This window comes from Ambystoma mexicanum, chromosome 9 (genome assembly GCF_040938575.1).
Source record: "Ambystoma mexicanum isolate Mex_15411 chromosome 9, UKY_AmexF1_1, whole genome shotgun sequence".
NCBI classification, from domain to species: Eukaryota; Metazoa; Chordata; class Amphibia; order Caudata; family Ambystomatidae; genus Ambystoma; species Ambystoma mexicanum.
Genome location: NC_090931.1, coordinates 466,419,746 through 466,438,867, shown reverse-complemented (window position 1 = coordinate 466,438,867; position 19,122 = coordinate 466,419,746).

The window sequence follows — 19,122 nt, the reverse complement described above, 5'->3', positions numbered from 1 at the left end:
AAGGCACAAAAATGGAAATGAGTCAAAGAATCATGGAATGGCAAGCGTCACAACTCAGTGCCATAGCTCCTGAGGAAAGTGCAGAAGGTGGTGGGCTGCTCTCACTGGCAGAACTGACAAGTCTGTCGCTACACTTATCAATGGTACCCATGAGGATTTAGATATTGTGATGTCCAATGTTTCCCCTGCCAGTGCTGATGCTGAGGCCATGCTTGAATTCAAGAATCAAGAACTGCTGTTTAGGCAGAAGGAGCTTGAATTTAAAATGGCCAAGTTGAAGATAGAGCAGGCAGAAAAACAGAAGGACAGGGATCACCAGTTAGAACTGGCCAAGCTTCAAGTTTCCAATGGATCTAAGGGTCCTGGACATGGGTCTGGGTCCTCCACTCATCCTCGGTTTCCTAAAGATCTGCTCAGTGTGTATGATGAAAAGAATGACATTATGGACTGGCTGAATACTTTTGAGTATGCATGTGAAGTTCAACAGGTTGACAATGCTGATAAAATTGCATGGTTACTTAGCAGACTGCCCCATTTTGGCTGCAGTGCCGTTATGGAAATGTCAAAAGCTGAGAGAGCAGATTTTGCAATGTTCAAGCAAACTCTCATCTTAAAGTTTGGAAGGACTCCTGCCCAATACTTAAAGAGTTTCAGAGAGAACAAAAAGAAGGAAGGTGGTACTTGGGTGTCTTATGTGACTGAATCCTTAAGAAAAAGCCTGGCTGAGTAGAAGGTTATAAGGTCTCCACTTTTGAAGGTATGATATGTCTTGGTATGCTTGAACATATTTTTGCATCTTATGCCCCTGAGTTTAAGCAGCATTTGGCAGATTCAAAGGCGATAGATCCTAAGAAGCTAGCTATAGCAGCAGATTTGTGGGTGTCACATAGAGTGTCCCAGAAGGACAAGACTCATCCTGGTAAGGAGGAGGAGGGGAAAAAGTCCAAAGATAAGGAGGGTGGGGACTCTGATAAAACTTCCTCCCAGAAGGGCCACAAAAAGAAAAATAAGGGTAAGTCACAAGAGAACTCACTGGGTAGTGGAGATCAGCCTCCAAGACAGAACTCTGGTTATAGTAAGCCTCCCTATGTAAACAGACTCAGTGGATCTTGTTTTGCTTGTGGAGCAACTGATCATGTGAAGGGGGATTCCAGATGTAAAGTCAGAACCTAGGGGGTCCACTCTGCTAATCTGGCCTTCTCCTCCTATGAAGAGAGAGGTTACAGGAGCATCCTTCTCCTCAGATTCCTTCCCCAGTGGGATAGATTCTGAGGTTGTTTTAGTTTCACTGGGTTGCTGGGAGCCTAAAGTCTCAGAGGTTTATGCTAGGATTCCAGATAATACCAAGCACTACTTTAAGGACAGTGTGTTGATCAATGGAGTAGATACTCCAGCTCTTAGGGATAGTGGGTGTAGTCAAACTGTAGTGGATTCTACCATGGTAGACCCAGAGGAATTTGCCAGAGCTCCTCTGATGCACACTAAGTTGGCTCATGGCCCACCTCTCCAGTTCCCAGTAATACCTGTAAATATTACTATAAACGGTACAGGAGTAATGATTCCAGTGAGCATTCAGAGAGATGTCACAGGAAAGGTGTTGCTGGGAAATGATCTCAGAGCTTTAGGGATTGTGGGAGATACAGCTGAAAGACCCTGCACAAGGTCTCAAACAAGGGCAGCACTGGCCAAGACCACTGCAGTGCCCCAGCCAAAGGGGAAACCCAAGGCTAAAGGAGTCAGAAAAACCAAAAGAGGGAAAGAGAATATTCCCCCTAACTCACATTCCACTGAGGTGGCGGTAGTTGGTCAAACACCAGAACCTGACAAGGTAGATGTGTTACCTGAAGTATTTGATCCAAATGACCATCCTGAACTAAAAGATGTGTTAGTGGAAGGTGGTCCTGACAGAGAAGAATTCAGTAAAGGCCAACATGAGTGCCAATCTCAGGAAGGCCTGGGGAGACAGGCTTGTGCCCAGCTTGAGGCTCAACCTCCTGGGACACATAGGATTTATTGGGAAGGTGGGCTCCTGTACAGTGAGCCTACAGAGTCTACAGAAGGAGACCATAGGAGGTTGGTGGTGCACCTTACTGTAAGACCCTTCCTCCTGCAGCTGGCGCATGAAGGGCCTCTTTCTGGCCACCTTGGAATGAAGAGAACCAAGCAAAGGTTATCCATGGACTTCTACTGGCCCAAGATGGGGGTGCAAGTAGAAAGACACTGCAGGAGTTGGGCCACCTGCCAGTTATCTGGTAAGAATGGCTCAACAATCCAAGCTCTATTGGTACAACTCCCTGTGGTGGGTGTACCATTTGAGAGGATAAGGATAGACATTGTTGGTCCCCTTCACCCCCAAACATCCTCATGCAATAGGTTTATCCTGGTGCTGGTCGACCATGCCACCAGGTATCCTGAGGGCATCCCATCAAAAACTGTGATGGCCAATTCAGTTGCAAAAGCTTTACTTGGCATATTTACTAGGGTTGGCTTCCCTAAAGAAGTTGTGTCTGATAGGGGCAGCAACTTTAGGTCAAAGTATATGCAAGCCATGTGGAAGGAATGTGGTGTCACCTATAAGTTTTCATCCGCATACCACACACAGACCAATGGTCTGGTAGAAAGGTTTAACAGAACCTTGAAAAGCATGATTGGTGCTCTGGAAGAACCCCAAAGAAGAAAATTGGATCTTCTGTTACCATGCTTACTGTTTGCCTACAGAGAGGTACCACAAGAGGGTGTTGGCTTCAGCCCCTTTGAACCTCTGTTTGGTCATTCTGTAAGGGGACCCTTGGCCATAGTCAAGGAGGGATGGGAGATGCCCACTCCCCCTATTACTACCAACATAGTGGACTATTTGCTAGGGCTCAGAAAAAGGATGATACTCGTGATGGGTCTGGCTAGTGAGAAGCTGAAGGCAGGGCAAGCACTGGTGAAACATTGGTATGATCAGAAAGCTTCCCTCATCACTTTCACATCTGGTCAGAAAGTCCTCATCATGAATCCTATAAGGCCTAGAGCTTTGCAGGACAAATGGTCAGGCCCTTACACAGTGGTGGGGTCACTGGGTGAGGTCAACTATTTATTGGACCTTGGAAGGGCTGGACAGGCTCCAAAAGTGTTCCATGTGAATAGACTGAAGGCTTTCACCCCAAGAGTTGAAATCGCTGAACTACTACTGGCTTCAGATGTTGAGGAAGAGGAGTCAGATCCTCTACCTGACCTGTTCCAAAGTAGTCATTCAGACAGCTACATTGAGGGTGTCCATGTGGCCCCTCACCTGACTTCTGATCAGCATGCAGAGGTGAAAAGTTTGCTTAGACAGTTTTCCCCCTTGTTCTCACAGTCCCCTGTTTTTTTGACACCTTGGTGCAAACATGACATTGTCACAGGAGACAATGTACCTACCACATGTAGGGGATACAGAATGTCAGACAAAGTAAGGTCTTACATTAAGACAGAGGTCAACAACATGTTGGATCTTGGGGTGATTGAACCCTCTAGTAGTCCCTGGTCCAGCCCAGTGGTATTGGTTCCAAAAGCAGGTACTTCTGAGTTGAGGTTATGTGTGGATTACAGGGCTCCAAGACAGATGCACACCCCTTGCCTAGAACAAATGAGCTGATGGATACTTTGGGTGCCTCCAAATACCTCAGCACATTTGACCTCACTGCAGGCTATTGGCAAATAGCTCTTGCAGAACATGCCAAGGAGAAGACAGCCTTCTCAACACCAGAGGGTCTTTAACAGTTCAGGGTAATGCCTTTTGGGTTGAAGAATGCCCCAGCTACTTTGCAGAGGCGTGTGAATCATGTGTCGAATGGGTTGGATGAATTATGTCTTGCTTATCTGGATTATATAGCAGATTTCAGTGCCACCTGGGAAGACCATGTGAAACACCTTAGGATTGTGTTACAGGCTCTTTAGAAGACCCACTTGACCATACAGGCCAGTAAGTGTCAGATTGGACAAGGATCAGTGGTCTACCTTGGACATGAAGTAGGTGGAGGGAGGATACAGCCTTTACCCAGTAAAGTACAAGCAGTACAAGAATGGCCTACCCCCACTACTCAGGCCAAAGTGAGAGTCTTTTTAGGACTCACTTATTACAGAAATGTCATGGCAGACTATGGCACCATAGCTGCCCATCTAACTCCTGTCACCACTCCAAAGAAACCCAAGAAGGTAACTTGGTCCGAAGAGTGTGAAAAGGCATTCCATGGCTTAAAAGACTCCTTGTGCCAGGCCCCTGTTCTCAGGGTATTCAACAAAGGTAGCAGACGCCCCTCTCTCGGAAGAACAAGGCATGATAACCTGTTCAGTGGTTATAAACCACATTGAGAGTTTGCAGCCATCTGCTTTTTGCTCACTGTACCTTTCACAGGTGGGAAATATCCATTTGCATATCAGTCTTTGTCCCGCCCACATGGGCAGTCCAGCACCGAAATGCTATGGCAATGCCTCTCTGAACAAGAGTACCACCAGCAACCCCATACATGTGTTTCAGCCTTGTTGGGCATCATCAGTGAGGTGAAGCTGAGCCTCTCTAAGCACAGTGAACAGGGAGTCCACGTCTGGTTGCCCCCAGGTAACCTAGGGTGACCAACCCCAAGTTCCTTTTAAAGAATTCAACAAAGGTAGCAGGCGCCCCTCTCTCGGAAGAACAAGGCATGATAACCTGTTCAGTGGTTATAAACCACATTGAGAGTTTGCAGCCATCTGCTTTTTTCTCACTGTACCTTTCACAGATGGGAAATATCCATTTGCATATCAGTTTTTGTCCCGCCCACATGGGCAGTCCAGCACCGAAATGCTATGGCAATTCCTCTCTGAACAAGAGTACCACCAGCAACCCCATACATGTGTTTCAGCCTTGTTGGGCATCATCAGTGAGGTGAAGCTGAGCCTCTCTAAGCACAGTGAGCAGGGAGTCCACGCCTGGTTGCCCCCAGGTAACCTAGGGTGACCAACCCCAAGTTCCTTCAAAGGGTCCCTAATTACCAAAGACCTTTTATGGTGCAGACAGATGCCTCTGACACTGGGATAGGAGCTGCACTATCACAAGTAGATGAGAAGGGTAAGGAACACCCTATTGGCTTCATTAGTCGCCAGCTTAAGGACAGAGAGCTCAGATGGTCCACAGTGGAGAAATAATGTTTCTCTGCTGTGTGGGCCCTAAGGAAGCTTAGGCCCTACCTCTATGGGACCCACTTCACTTTGCAAACAGACCATAAGCCCTCAAAGTGGCTGATGAACATGAAGGGAGAGAATCCAAAGTTGCTTAGGTGTTCCATACGTCTGCAAGGCTTTGCCTTCACTAATGAGCATAGGACAGGTGTCCAATATAGCAATGCTGATGGGTTGTCCAGAACAAAAAACTCATCCCGGGTGGATTAGTTCCCCCTCTCCTTAGTCTGGGAGGGGCGAGTGTTAGGAATGATTTCATAAATGTATGTAATTTTCCCTCCATGTGTACACCCCCACATTTTCTGCTGCTGTTTAGACACCATAGACTGAATTTGCCAGAGAAGCACAGCCTTCAGATGCACTCCTCTGGGCTTTCGCTCACTTTTAATGGGGAAAATGACATGCCCTTAAGACAGCCAGTACTGGGAGACTTTGTTTCCCTTAGTCCTTTTCGAATGTTGCAACTTTTCTGCAGCATGTAACAAGTACACAATGTACCTTCCAGTACAGTGTACTTGGGTCTGTAGTCATTTTCCAAAGGCCCTAGATACGCCCGATGGACTTTTTGTGAGTTATGCAGATGTGTCATGGACAGCGCTGGTGGCAGCTATCTTTTTGTGCTTTATTTTTAACCCTTTTCTGCCATGTTAACCGCGTTAACCGCGTTTGGGCCGAGTAGGTGGCCTGGCTCCAAAATGACCATGCCACGAGGTTCTTTGTCCCGTCCTTTGGCCATTTTGCCCCTTCACCTTCCCCAGGTCGAGTCGACCCGGGTCAGTCCTTATTTGGACATGCAGTTTCCCACGAAATGCCAAGCTTTCACAGGTTCCTGCATGCCTTGTGTGTGTGCCTCCAGGATGTGGGCTGGGGTGTCTGTCCCCAATACACATCCTGGGTGCCAGAGAGTCTGGAGTGCTGTGAATGACTGGAACCACCTTGGTCCGTGATTGGTCCACGTATGGAGTGTGTGTTTGTGAGCATATCTCCCATTGGGTCCTCTCCGTTTTGGCCCGAAGGGAACATTGGATAAGAGGAGGCTGAAAACACCCATACAATGGCGATCTCTGGAGTTCTCACTGAACGAAGGATAGGATCCAAGTATCCTGAAACTACAAAGCTGAGTCGAGAAACCGCTGGTGACCCGCTGGAAGGTTTGGCACCCTGAGTCCGCTGCTGTCCTGTGGGACCCCTCTGCATCTGATCATCCTAGAAGGTCTGCAAAGATGCTTCGACCCATTGGAATAGTGGGACCAACTATTCTCGGCATCTTCATCGAAACCTGCAAGTAAGCTTTCTCGGAAGTGTCCCTGGCCCAACCAGTGGACTGACCAGCTTACCCAGTTGCTTTGCTCTGTCACCGCTGCCGTTTTGAGGAGGCCCTTGGAATTTGGTATACTGCTAGCTCTGCATCCACTGCACCCTCATACTGAATTTTGCACACTTGGTATTCCCAGGTCTGAAGAGAGATGAGTGCGCCAGGAATGCAGCATTGGCGGTTACCATGTTACCCTGCCGCGGCAACAACCCTTGCAGGTGAGCTGCATTTGTGACCCTCTTGCCCCTGAAGCCTGCTGCAGTGCAACCAGGTCGATTCATCCACCCGGAGCAGAGAAATTGCCACGGTCCTGTTTGGGAATCCTCGCTGTATCTCAGGAACTGAAAGGCGCAGAGACGTCCTTTTTATTGCGTACGAACCTGCAAGCGAAGTGGACTGAACTGACAAAGTTTTGTTCCGAGTGCACCTGGGACCGGTGAGTACTTCCAACACTAACCGGTGACCCCTAGCGCCAGGGCCCCTTTTTACGCACGTGAGGCCCCTGAGGTTCCCTCTCCTTTCCACTGCTAGTGCGAAGTAGCGGCTCCATCCTGCACTTTGGAACTGCCTCTGCCTTCAAGTGTAGGTCATCCCTGAATAGTGGGATTTTATTCTTCATCACCTCATCCACCTTCCTGAGCTGTTAGAGACCCCTGAAGAGACCCTGTTTTGCCCATTGGAACAACCGTGTGCACTTGCATTGCATGTACTATTGAGCAAAAGGCTCCTCTCTTCTTAGGGCTTGGACTGCCTCTTAGTTAGGTGTGTTGTTGATGTTAAAGGGGCCTAAAGACTACCTGCACTGCCTGTTTCCTTCCCATCTAGGTTGTTGACATATTTCGTTTATTTAACCCCGTAGACCCCAATGGTCTTTTATATACATTGTAATGATAGTGTTGTGTTGATTTACTTAGTACTGCTGTGATTCTTTTGCTATGGTCTGATTTGGAAAGGCCTTGTAATAAATGTGTTTATATTTTTGATATAACACCTGTCTGGGAGTTCAGTCACCCTCAACCCTCCTGAGATTTAGGGCCTCATTAAGACCCTGGAGGTAACCATGCCGCTTTTTGCGGCATGGCTACCCCATTCCGGGTACCGGGTTCCCTGAATGGGGAAATACCAAGCCATTCTGACCTTGGAGGCCCGGTATTTCCCCATTCAGGGAACCCAGACCCGCTCCATCCCCATCCCCATTCCCATTTCAGCCCCCATAGGGCTCAATGGGTATGGGGATGATGCTAACAACGGGCCCATTAATGATGGGCCCGTTGCTAGCATCCTGGTCTGCTCGCGGGACCCGCTAAGGATGCCCGGTTTTACCAGGCGTCCTTAACGGGTCCCGCGAGCAGACCCCACAATGAGGCTGTAGGAGATTAACGAGGCCGGCAGCTCTACCGGCCTCTTTAACCCCCTACTGCCAGGGTCATAATGAGGCCCTTAGTCTTGACCGCCCGCCACAGATACCTTGATTGGTCTGGCTTGTCCAGAGGTTACCCTGTTCCAAGAAACTAGGCTGGCCTTCTGAACCTCTGCCCACCAGGTCAGAGTTCAGAAATCCATCTTAACAATCATCTTTTGGGGGCAAAACATCCTGTCATGGTATTTTCCGATCATCACAATCTGCAGGCTTTCAAAACGATGAAATGCTTAACAGCACGATAGGCCCAGTGGCACGCTTTCTTTACTCAATTTGAATTCCACATCACCTACCCTCCTGCACGTCAAATCGCGTAAGCTGATGCTTTTTCACGTCTTGATGACGGCACGGCTCCTCTTCACTCTGACCGGCTCTGGGTTCTCTCGGATCAGGTGGTCTGGAGTTGTACAGCACAACCGCTATTAAAGACACTCCTACAGAACTGGGTGGCTACAAAACCAAGGGAGTTGTAAAAACTCAATCTAAATGTCCATAACGGTATTCCATTTATCCAGGGAATGTTGTACCTGCCGACTGAAGAAACCCACACTCAAACACTACAATGGGCTCATGACTCCTTGGTCTTGGCCCCTCCTAGGAGGAAGAAGACACTTAAGCTACTCTGTTGATGGTGCTGGTGGCCGACCATGCGTCGCGATGTGGCAGACTATGTCTCCTCATGCTCTATATGTACACAGTGTAAGACTACACCTGGTAAACCTATGGGTCTGTTACGGCTGCTAACTGTGCCCCACAAACCGTGGCACATGGTGTCCATGGATTTCATTATCAAACTACCTATGGATCAAGGTTTCAACACCATTTGGGTTGTTATGGATTCTTTTTCTAAAGTAGCCCTGTTTGTTCCTTGCAATGGTATTCCATCAGCCCTGTACTTGCTGATCTGTTGTCATATGAAATGTCTTCCTCTTTTTTGGACTGCCTTCCATCATCATCACTGACAGGGGATCTCAGTTCACCTCTCACTTCTGGAAGGCGCTCTCTGCTGCTTTTCTCATTGATGACAGGTTTTCCAGTTCATATCATCCGCAGACTGATGGCCAGACTGAGCATACTAACAGTATGTTGGAACAGTATCTCCGTTGTTTGTGCTTACAGTACCAGTTGTTGTGGTTATCAGTGTTGCCTGCAGCAGAATTTGCCTACAATACCTCCTTGCATTCGCCCAGTGGTACGTCACCATTCTTTGTCTTGTATGGGCAACATCCCAAGTCTATTCCTTTTGATCTAGCTTTATCCGTGTCCTCTCCTGCTGCCTCAGCCTGTGCTTGGGACATCGTTTTAGTTCACACAAATGTACTCGCCCAACTAAAGAAGGCACAGGTCCGTACCAAATGGTTTGCTGATGTGCACAGGTCACCTGCCCCCGTTTATCTTGTGGGCATGCGGGTGTGGTTGTCTACCAGAAGCCTGAAGATCCCTCCAAGAAGTCCTTGATTTCACGCTTTATTGGCCCTTACGTTGTGCCTGGTCTTGTCAATCCGGTGGCTGTTCGGCTGAAGCTTCCAGTCCGATGGCGAGTTCGCCCTGTTTTTCATGTCTCGCTCAGTATACCCTGTCTTGATTCCACACGTCTGCCTGTTTGTCCTCTGTCAGTCAGGGTACGTCGCTCCGAGGAATACAAGGTTAGAGCTATTATGACCGTATGTTGGCGTGCGGATGTTAAGTACTATCTGGTTGACTGGAAGGGTTATTGTCCCGTAATCAGACTTGGGAACCGGTTACCAACATCCATGCTCCTCTTCTTCTTCATCGCTTCCATGCCTCCAGGAGGTTGTCGGGGCATTTGGGGAATGGTATTGTCATGACTGCTGATCCTACCTTTGCGGTGTGAAAACAAAATCAAAATATCGAGGCTGAGTACCCCAAAAGGAAATACACTGAACACGGGTTACAAAGGAACATACGAAGATCTTTAATTTATACTGAATCAGTTACAAAGAACAAAGCAAAATCAGATAGCTATCGGCCCTCAGTGCAACACAGCGAACTCCAGCGTGGTTCGGTGTATTCAGTGAGAGACGCTGTACATTAGAATTCATTGCTCTTTTATACCATTTGCGAACACGATGTCCAACCCTACTTCGGGTTAATATTCCTCTAATACATCACTGATCTAGGGTTCATGCCGAGTTCACATATCCACATGTAACTAGTTTGCCTTTAATACATACGTCAACAAGCCTACACGGTAACTGTGTATTTTGGGATTTCCCATCCAGGTCTTCTCAAACATTAATACAATGAAGTTAAACAAGTGTTCTTAGTTCAGTATTTGAATACATTGTTCTTAACATATGCTCGTGGATTAGTTCATTGACGCGAGTAATCCTTTACATACAGGTCAACGAAGGACAAGGTCTCAGTTCACGACCTCAACAAGTGGCCTGCCGGCAAGTGACATATTAATTACACATAGAGGTCAAGACGGCCATGTTGTATTTTGGAATGCCATCGTCCACCATTTAAACTCACAGGGTGACTTTTACAGAGCGAACATAAAATGGCGGATTGACCTAAAATGGCGGCTTACATTGATTTTAAGGTCAGGACCTTGCAACACATATTTCTTCGCAAGTAGCTTACAAGCAGCTTGGCGTAGGCCAATATACATATATTCATTGCAATAGGAGGCACAATATAATTTCTCATTTGACAAACCCTCCTTTTGGCCTATGCCAAGTGCTAAACTACTTCTGATCTCCTTGCAAATAACTCCATGCATCATCGTCCATGCACCCTGAATCGCTGTCAGAAATATCTATTGCCATCAGGTAATTCGCTAAAATTTCCCAAACACGTATTCCTTGGAGGTTTTATCCGGGGCATACACCTTATGTCGTATCGTACCTATCGCTTGTGCGCAACATCCCCGTAGCATCGAACATATACTAGGTAGACACTGAATACAACAACAAAGGAACAACAGAATTCCCAAAATGATCAGTAAGACCGAAAGTACCTTCCAACCCCAAGATCGCAAGAAGTCCCAGAACCAAGCGCTGAGATCCCAGTTTCCCTCGGGAACATGCACTTCTGAACTAAGGACGTGCAGATTCTGTATTGCCTTGAAGATAGTTGGGAGGAATCTGGCACGAAAACACAGCAAGCGGACCCCACTAATTTACACACTCCACCACGCTCTGCCAGAATGACATCTAATGCCATCCGGTTCTGAAGCGCTACTAGTCATATCGCTTTCTGTTCTAATGTCATATTATAGAGTATGTCCATGGTCCGGTTGATGGTTCTCTCCAGTACTCTCGCTAGTCTTCTGATATCCTCGGAATTCACTATTTGTCCCCAAAATGGCACAAATGATTTTGCTATATCTCCCAAGATTTGTGCTGGAGTGTCACCGTTCTCGTCCCGCCGTGGACGAGCCTTTGAAACTTCTATTGTACTAGCTATAAACACCCCAGGTAACAGTATCCTTAAATAACAGGCTCCCTGCCAACCCCTGGGCAACCATGGAAATGCTACATTACCGCAAACAAAGTAGACAGGTTCACCTAAATACGAAGGTCTGTCTTCCTCAGTCAAATTTGCAACATTGGCACAACCTTTAAAATCTCCCATTGACTGAGTACCATTCCTTTGTATGCAAAAAGAAACTGAATCGGGGCTATGGTTAACAGTGTAAGAAGGAGGCATGGCATCCTTATTGCCTATCGGAGCCATCTTAAAGGAAATCAAAGATTTGAAAGGACGAGACAGTCTATCAGAAGGCCTAATAGAAGCAACGTTGAGCTTACTCCTATTTGCAAAAAACGAGCATCCCTTGGGAGTCAGAACACGTTTCTCAAAGCTATTCAAATTAGTGCCATCAAAGTTCCCCGAGATGCTATCGTTCCAACGGCCAAAGAACAGTGCTCTAAGAGAAGCATAACAAGCAGTTGTCAAAGGTAAAGGATGAATATACTAACCTAGCGCCTTATCCCTGTGTTGCGGTAAATGTGAGCAGACCCAACAATTAGACTTATTAAAAATGGCATGCGTAGCATTCATGATGAGTATCAGAGTATTATTGTGGTAGGGGACAGAGTATACAAATGTACAAATGTACAAAGGGAGTAGGAACAGTAGGTACATTTTCAGTCGATAACAAGGATTCTAAAGGATGCATTTCCTCGAGGTACCATAAGCCTAGGACAGTGACTATTATAAAACCAAATATCATTATAAAAACACAGCAATACGTTTTCAGGGCCCAGATGCATTGTCCATTGTCCCGGCTGGTCACACAATAATTTACAAGTCCCATTCGAGTGGTAGCGGTTGCAGGCATTGTAGTCTTCAAACAGAAACCCCCAATGTTCGTTGCTGGCGACCTCCCAGCCGAGCGACTTCTTAGTCCTTCCACAACCCTAGCCAACAGAATCCCCTTTCTCAAATTTGGGCAAAAACAAGCCCTTGATGATTCTTTCCTTTTCCGAATGTACAGCCGAACCATGCCGTAAGTCTATCAGATACACAGCAAAACGGTGCCGTAAGTCTATCAGATGCACAGCAAAACCGTGCCGTAAGTCTATTTTCTTGGACGCAGATTGTACCTTGCTTTTCCCGGTACTGATTGATCCGGAAACAATGTGTCATCACTTCCCGTTGGAAGCAACGTATCAGAGACAAGTGAAGATGCCGAATTTGAAACAGCAGTTTACGGAAGCAAAACTTTTGGAGAGTGTAGAGCCAAAATGGCAGGCTTCTCAAGCCTCACGGGCTCAGAATGATTCTCTGATACACTATTCGCGCTATTTACTGCTTTGGGATCGTTGTTTGCAGCGTTAGTGAGGGGTTCTTTTTCTTCTGTCTCGTGTGGCACCGGGTGAGGAAGTTTCTTGACGTGCGACGCATGGATCCAATTCTTTCTTCCATAAACCTGCACCGCGGTTTGCGTGACAAACAGGACCAGGAATGGGCCCCGCCAGCAAGGTGCAAGGCAGGAAGAGCGCTCAAATGCCTTGATGAGCACCCAGATTCCAGGCCGTATGCTGTGGCCCAGGCCCTCGTATCGCACAGGTAAAGCCTCTCGCACCTGGTGATAAATCAAATACAGGTTTTTAGTCAACTGGCTGCAATAATCTGAAAGTAATACATTTTCAACATCTCTCAAAGATCTACATTAAGAAAGGTTCCAGATATTGGCAAGTCTCCCCATTACCACCTCAAATGGAGAGAGCCCAGTCTTAGTTTGAGGGGTTGTACGCATGGATAATAACACGATCGGTAAGGCGTCCGGCCATTTTGATTTAGTGCCGGCACACGTCTTAGCGAGCTTGTTCTTGATGATACCATTGTGTCTTTCTACTAGTCCGGCGCTCTGAGCGTGTCTGGCCGAATGGAACCGTTTGTCGATCTGTAATGCCGTACATATCTGCAGAATTACAGCAGCGACAAAATGTGGACCATTGTGTTACGCTCACCTGGCTCCCACAGAGGCGTCGATCTGGACTGGACTGCTGCGGTCTCCACCAATGGACTGGCCCATCTAGCTTTGTTTGCTTGGCCCGTAGGAATATTCTTCTGCAAGTGGAGAAAGGGAATTAACCACCCGTGGAGTTGAGCGTAAATCCCCCCATCCCGCTGTTCTCCCCACTGATCACCTTGGATGTTCCCTCTTATAGTCTCACCTGATGATTTGAAAAGATGAGCTCTCCATCCTGCATTGAGTGCAGGGGCGCGTCAATAACCAGTTGCTTCGCTGGCTCGAAGGAATTGGTGAGTTCCAGGACAATATTGACTCCGATATTCCCGGCAAGACGCCATAAGTATGTAGTTCGTAAGAGTTCAAATGCCTGATTTTCACTCTTGCCCGATTCCTTGCAAGTTGCAGCTTGACCCTACTGAAGAGTTCCTCGTGGCAACCGGTAATGTTCTGGTAAGGATTTGTATTATCCAACACAGTTCGATAAAATAATGTCCATATGTAACCTGTTGCTTTCTCCCTTATTCAGGCGCTGAGAGAAAGTATGAAGTCTCGGGGAATAATGCCTCTGGCGGTAAAATCAGGTAAGTCTTTTGTGGTGAGGAGGGTTCCCCTTGTTTCACCTTGCTGTCCTTTTGTTTCCCCTTAGGGGCCGGGGTTCGGCTAGGATGCAGTGGAAGCTGCGCCGACCCGTGAAGAAGAATAGTACCCCCGGTGGTAAAATCAGGTAAGTCTATGGGGGGTATTCCTCTGTGTATTCCCTTGGCTCACCTTGCTGTTCTTGTCTTCTCCTTAGGTGCCGGAGTGCGGCGGTAACATGCAGGAGGATGCAGTGAAATGTGAAGATGCTGCGAAGGCCGGTGAGTTCAGCGCGGCACTGCAGCAGGCGAGGCGACGCGCATAAAATAACTTCGTTCTTCCAGCTCGAAGGAGCGATGGATCGGGAATTCAGGTAAGGATCAAAGGTATTGCTCTTGTTCTAACCTTTTCTCCTTCTTTCTCCCTTTTTCTAGGAGCTCCAAACTCGAGGCGGGAGTGGCAGAAGACTGGATGCAGACTTGCAGGCACGGTGAGCGTTACGCTGCTGGATGAAGAATAACGCGAAGCGTGTGCTGCTCTTCGGGTGTGGTTTAAATAGCGTCCAAAGTAGTCCGAGGTAAGTATTCCTCACCAGCCCCACCCGAGTAAAAAAATAGTCCCTAGGTAAAATAGTCCCTTCCAAGCCTCGTTTGGCTTGGAGCTCTTGCAGCATGGTCTGCATCAGGTAAGTTTGCAGCATGGTCTGCATCAGGTAAGTTTTAATCTATGAGCCTGGCGCCTGTGGCGCCAGGACTGACTCTCCATATGAGCCTGGCGCCATAGGTGCCAGGACTGCACCCAAATAGCCCCTAGCGGGGGTTGTTGGGCTTGCTCTGGGTAACTTGATGCCTGCTTCCGGGGTTGCTGGACTTGGTCTGGGTCCCCGGGGGTAGGCATCATGACAGCACTCCCCCCCAAGGCCCCTCCTAAAGTCATTATTCCCTGTGGTTTCGGTTTGTCTGGGAAATTTTGGTGGAATTTTTTCACCAATCGGGATGCTTGAACATGGTCACTATGTTCCCATAACCTGTCCTGTGGTCCGTAACCTTTCCAGTCGTTTAAATAAAAAAGTTTTGACTTTATCAGCTTGGAGTCCAGGATGTTCTTAACTTCAAATTCGGGTTCTCTGTCTACTAGGATGGGGTCTGGTGGCTTGGTTAGTCTTGTCCCTGGTTGTACTGGCTTCAAAAGTGACACATGAAAGACAGGATGAATTTGCATATTAGCAGGTAAGTCCAACTTGACAGCCACCAGGTTGATAATGGCCTTAATAAAGTAAGGTCCCAAATATCTGGGGTTAAAGGTCTGTGTTCCCTTTAGAGATATATGTTTTGTGGCTAACCATACTTGGTCCCCTATTTGTTATTGTGGAGAATCACTTCTATGCAGATCAGCATCTTTCTTGTATTTTTCTTTCGCCTGTTTTAAATGTGTAGTTGCTTCCATAAAGGCTTGTGTAATTGTAGCGTGCAGAAGGTCCACTGCAGGCATTTCTAAGTCTTGGGGTGAGTCAAGGTCTGAGGTTCGAGGATGGTGCCCATACAAGGTATAAAAGGGGCTTTGTCCAGTTCCAGAGTGTACTGAAATATTGTATGCATATTCGGCGATCCAAAGAATGTCTTTCCAATTACTCTCCGTCTGATGTAACATACAACGCAGGTATTGTTCGAGAGTCTGGTTGGTCCTCTCCGTTTGACCATCAGTCTGGGGGTGATGACTGATCGATAACCTCACATCGATTTGCGCCAATTGACAGCATTCTTTCCAAAAATGTGAAATTAATTGACTGCCCCGGTCAGAGACCAACAAGGACGGAAATCCATGTATGCGAACAATATTTTCGAGGAATTCTTTGGCCAGGATTGAGGCTGAAGGTAGTCCTTTTAAAGGAATAAAGTGGGCCATCTTGGAAAAAAGATCCACAATAACTAGAATGGTGTTAAACCCATTACAAGGAGGTAGATCGGTAATAATGTCTAACGATAAGGTGTGCCATGGTGTAGGCAGAATGTCTAAAGGTTGTAAGAGTCCTGCTGGTTTTTTCTTTTGACTTTTGTTTTGGGCGATGCCACAAGACATCACAAATGATTTAATATCCTTTCGCCAGGTGGGCCACCAGAATTGTCTGTTAATTTTAGCTTCAGTTTTTGCAATACCTGGGTGCCCCTCCATTAGGGTATCATGATAACGGGAAATGACTAGCTCTTGTAGTTCCTTGTGTGGCAGAAATAGCCACCCTTGGTAATAAGGCAGATCATTGGTGACAGAGTAGTCCGGGCCTTTCTGTACCCAGTCCTGCAGGGCTGTAGGATCAAAGAGTTGCTGGATCTTTACCAGAATGTCCTCTAGTGTCTGTAGAGTAGTCATGCCAAGAATCCTTTGTTCGGAAATTATAGGTACTGGTTCTGGGTTCACTTCTGCCTCTCCCATCCCTATTCGGGATAAGGCGTCTGCTTTACCATTCTTACAACCTGGTCGATAGGTTATCACGAAATCGAACTCGGCAAAGAACAATGCCCATCGGAGTTGACGTGACGATTGGGCCTTGGCTGTTTTTAAATACTGTAAGTTCCGGTGATCGGTGATCACAGTAATGGTATGCCTGGCACTGAGAAGATAGTGCCACCAAGCATTGAAGGTGGATTTAATGGCTAATAACTCTTTGTCGGTAACCGCATAGTTTAACTCGGGTGCCGAGAACATTTTGGACCAATATGCTACTGGGTGAAGCTGGCCAGTTTCAGGGCCTTTTTGATACAGGACAGCTCCCCATCGCTAGACTGGATGCATCAGTTTCCACTATGTATGGAAGTTCAGGGCGCGGGTGCTTTAACACAGGTGCAGACGTGAATTTCGCTTTCAGCTCTTGGAAGGCATTTTCAGCTTCTTCAGTCCACATAAAGCATTTATTTGTTCGCAACAGTGCTGTGATGGGATGTACGACATGTGAAAAATCTGGGATGAATCTGCGGTAGAAATTGGCAAAGCCGAGCATGCTTTGTACTCCTTTAACTGAACTTGGTGATGGCCACTTAAGGATTGCGTCCACCTTTCGTGAGTCCATTCGGACTCCCTTTGGGGTCAGGATAAACCCAAGGAATTCAACTTCTGTGGCATGAAAAATGCATTTTTCTAGTTTTGCATATAGTTTGTGCTGGCGCAATTTCTCAAGGACTGCTCAGACGTGCTTCACATGGTCAGATACTGAAGAGGAGTATACTAGAATATCATCGATATACACGACAACACAAACGTCAATGAGTTCACGAAGGACATCGTTCATGAAATATTGGAAGGCTGCTGGTGCATTGCACAACCCGAAAGGCATCACCTGGTATTCGAATAACCCATACTTAGTGCGGAAAGCAGTCTTCCATTCGTCGCCCTCTTTTACACGTACCAGATGGTATGCCCCCCGGAGATCTAATTTAGTGTATATAGAAGCGTCCTTCACTTGGTCTAGTAGTTCAGGGATCAGAGGCAACGGGTATTGGTTCTTAACAGTTATCTGGTTCAATGCGCGGTAGTCTATGCACGTTCTGAGGTCACCTTCCTTTTTGGGTACGAAGAACAAAGCTGAAGTTGCAGGGGACTTGGATGGGCGAATAAAGCCATTGGCAAGGTACTGGTCTAAGTATTGTCGTTGGTGAAGGGTCTCAGGTTCCGTAAGGGCATAGATCCTGCTACAAGGGGGTTGTGCACCGGGTATGAGATCGATTTGACAATTGTACGATCTGTGAGGAGGTAAGGTGTTTGCCTGTTCCTTTTGGAAGCCATCCTGGAATTCTTGGTATTCTGGAGGTGGTTGCATGACTGCTGTGGTTACTGTGGCCAGGCCTGCGTTCTGATTTTTCTTTGGGTAACAGGTTTGTGCACAATCTGGGAAGGTTATTCTCTTCTCTCGCCAATCAATACAAGGATTATGTGTTTCCAACCAAGGTATCCCCAGTATTATTTGGAACTGTGGGGCTTTGATTAGATCGAACACAATAGTCTCTCGATACCCATCCTGACCCAATAGTGTCATCTCTGCGGTGGAATGAGCTACAGGCCCAGAGGCAATTTTAGTTTCATCGACTGTGGTGATGACATCTGAGGTGGTTTTTCGGCAGAGAGGTAGATTCATCCTGGAAGCCAATTCATAGTCCACATAGTTTCCTATGGCCCCGCTATCAATGTATGCCCTTACTGCGTGCATACGCGATGGCTGCCCTGGATCTACGAGGACCATTGGTATGATGAAATGAGAGGTATGAGTATCCTTTTTCAAGCTCGGCAAGCGGACCTCTATGCTTGTCGGGCGTGGTCGTTTCCCGAGTCTGACTCCATTTGGCTTTTATCAGCAGCTCCTACCACCTTCTTGGGGGTTTTACAGGGCAATCCCGTAGAAAATGCCCAGAAGTTCCACAATATAGACACAATTGCATTTACGGTCTCCTTCCTCTTTCCTTCTGGGTTAAGGGTCCTTTAATCCCTCCGATTTGCATGGGTTCTGAAGCATCTGCTCCTTTGGGGTTAGCGTGGGTTTTGAGCAACACCCGATTCTCAAACTTGGCTCGATCAGCCTTTCTGTTCTGAAGTCTGTGATCTAACTGGACCACTAAATCTATATATTCAGCGCAGTCTTGAGGTGGGTTCACGACTTGAGCCAAGACATCCTTGAGTTCTCCTCGAAGCCCTCGATGAAATAACGTGATTCGTTTTACCTCAGGCCATCCAGTTTCCACTATTAACCTATTAAAGGTCGCGATGTAGGATGGAAGGTCCTGGCTACCCTGTCGTAGGGACAAAAGTTCGTTATCCAGGGCCTGTCCTTGGGAGTGCCAGGCAAATAGTCTTTCCATGCTAGTTTGAAAGCCCTGAAAATCCTGAAGAATTGGGTCATCCTGAGTAACTAGTGGAATTGACCAATCAGCTGCACTGCCGCTGAGATATGACAATACAAAGGCTACCTTGGCTTGATCGTTTGGGAAGGCTCGAGGTCTGCATAAAAAGTGCAAGCGGCATTGGTTCATAAACACGGCAAACCTTTTGGGATCTCCGGCAAAACGTTCGGGTGGGGCTAATGGAATATGTCCTGGTAGGTTTATTTGCACAGGATTACTCGATAACACAGGAGCTGGATTTCCCCCGGAACCAGGTAGGGGTGCTTGTCCAGCTTGGCTTTGCAATAGTTGC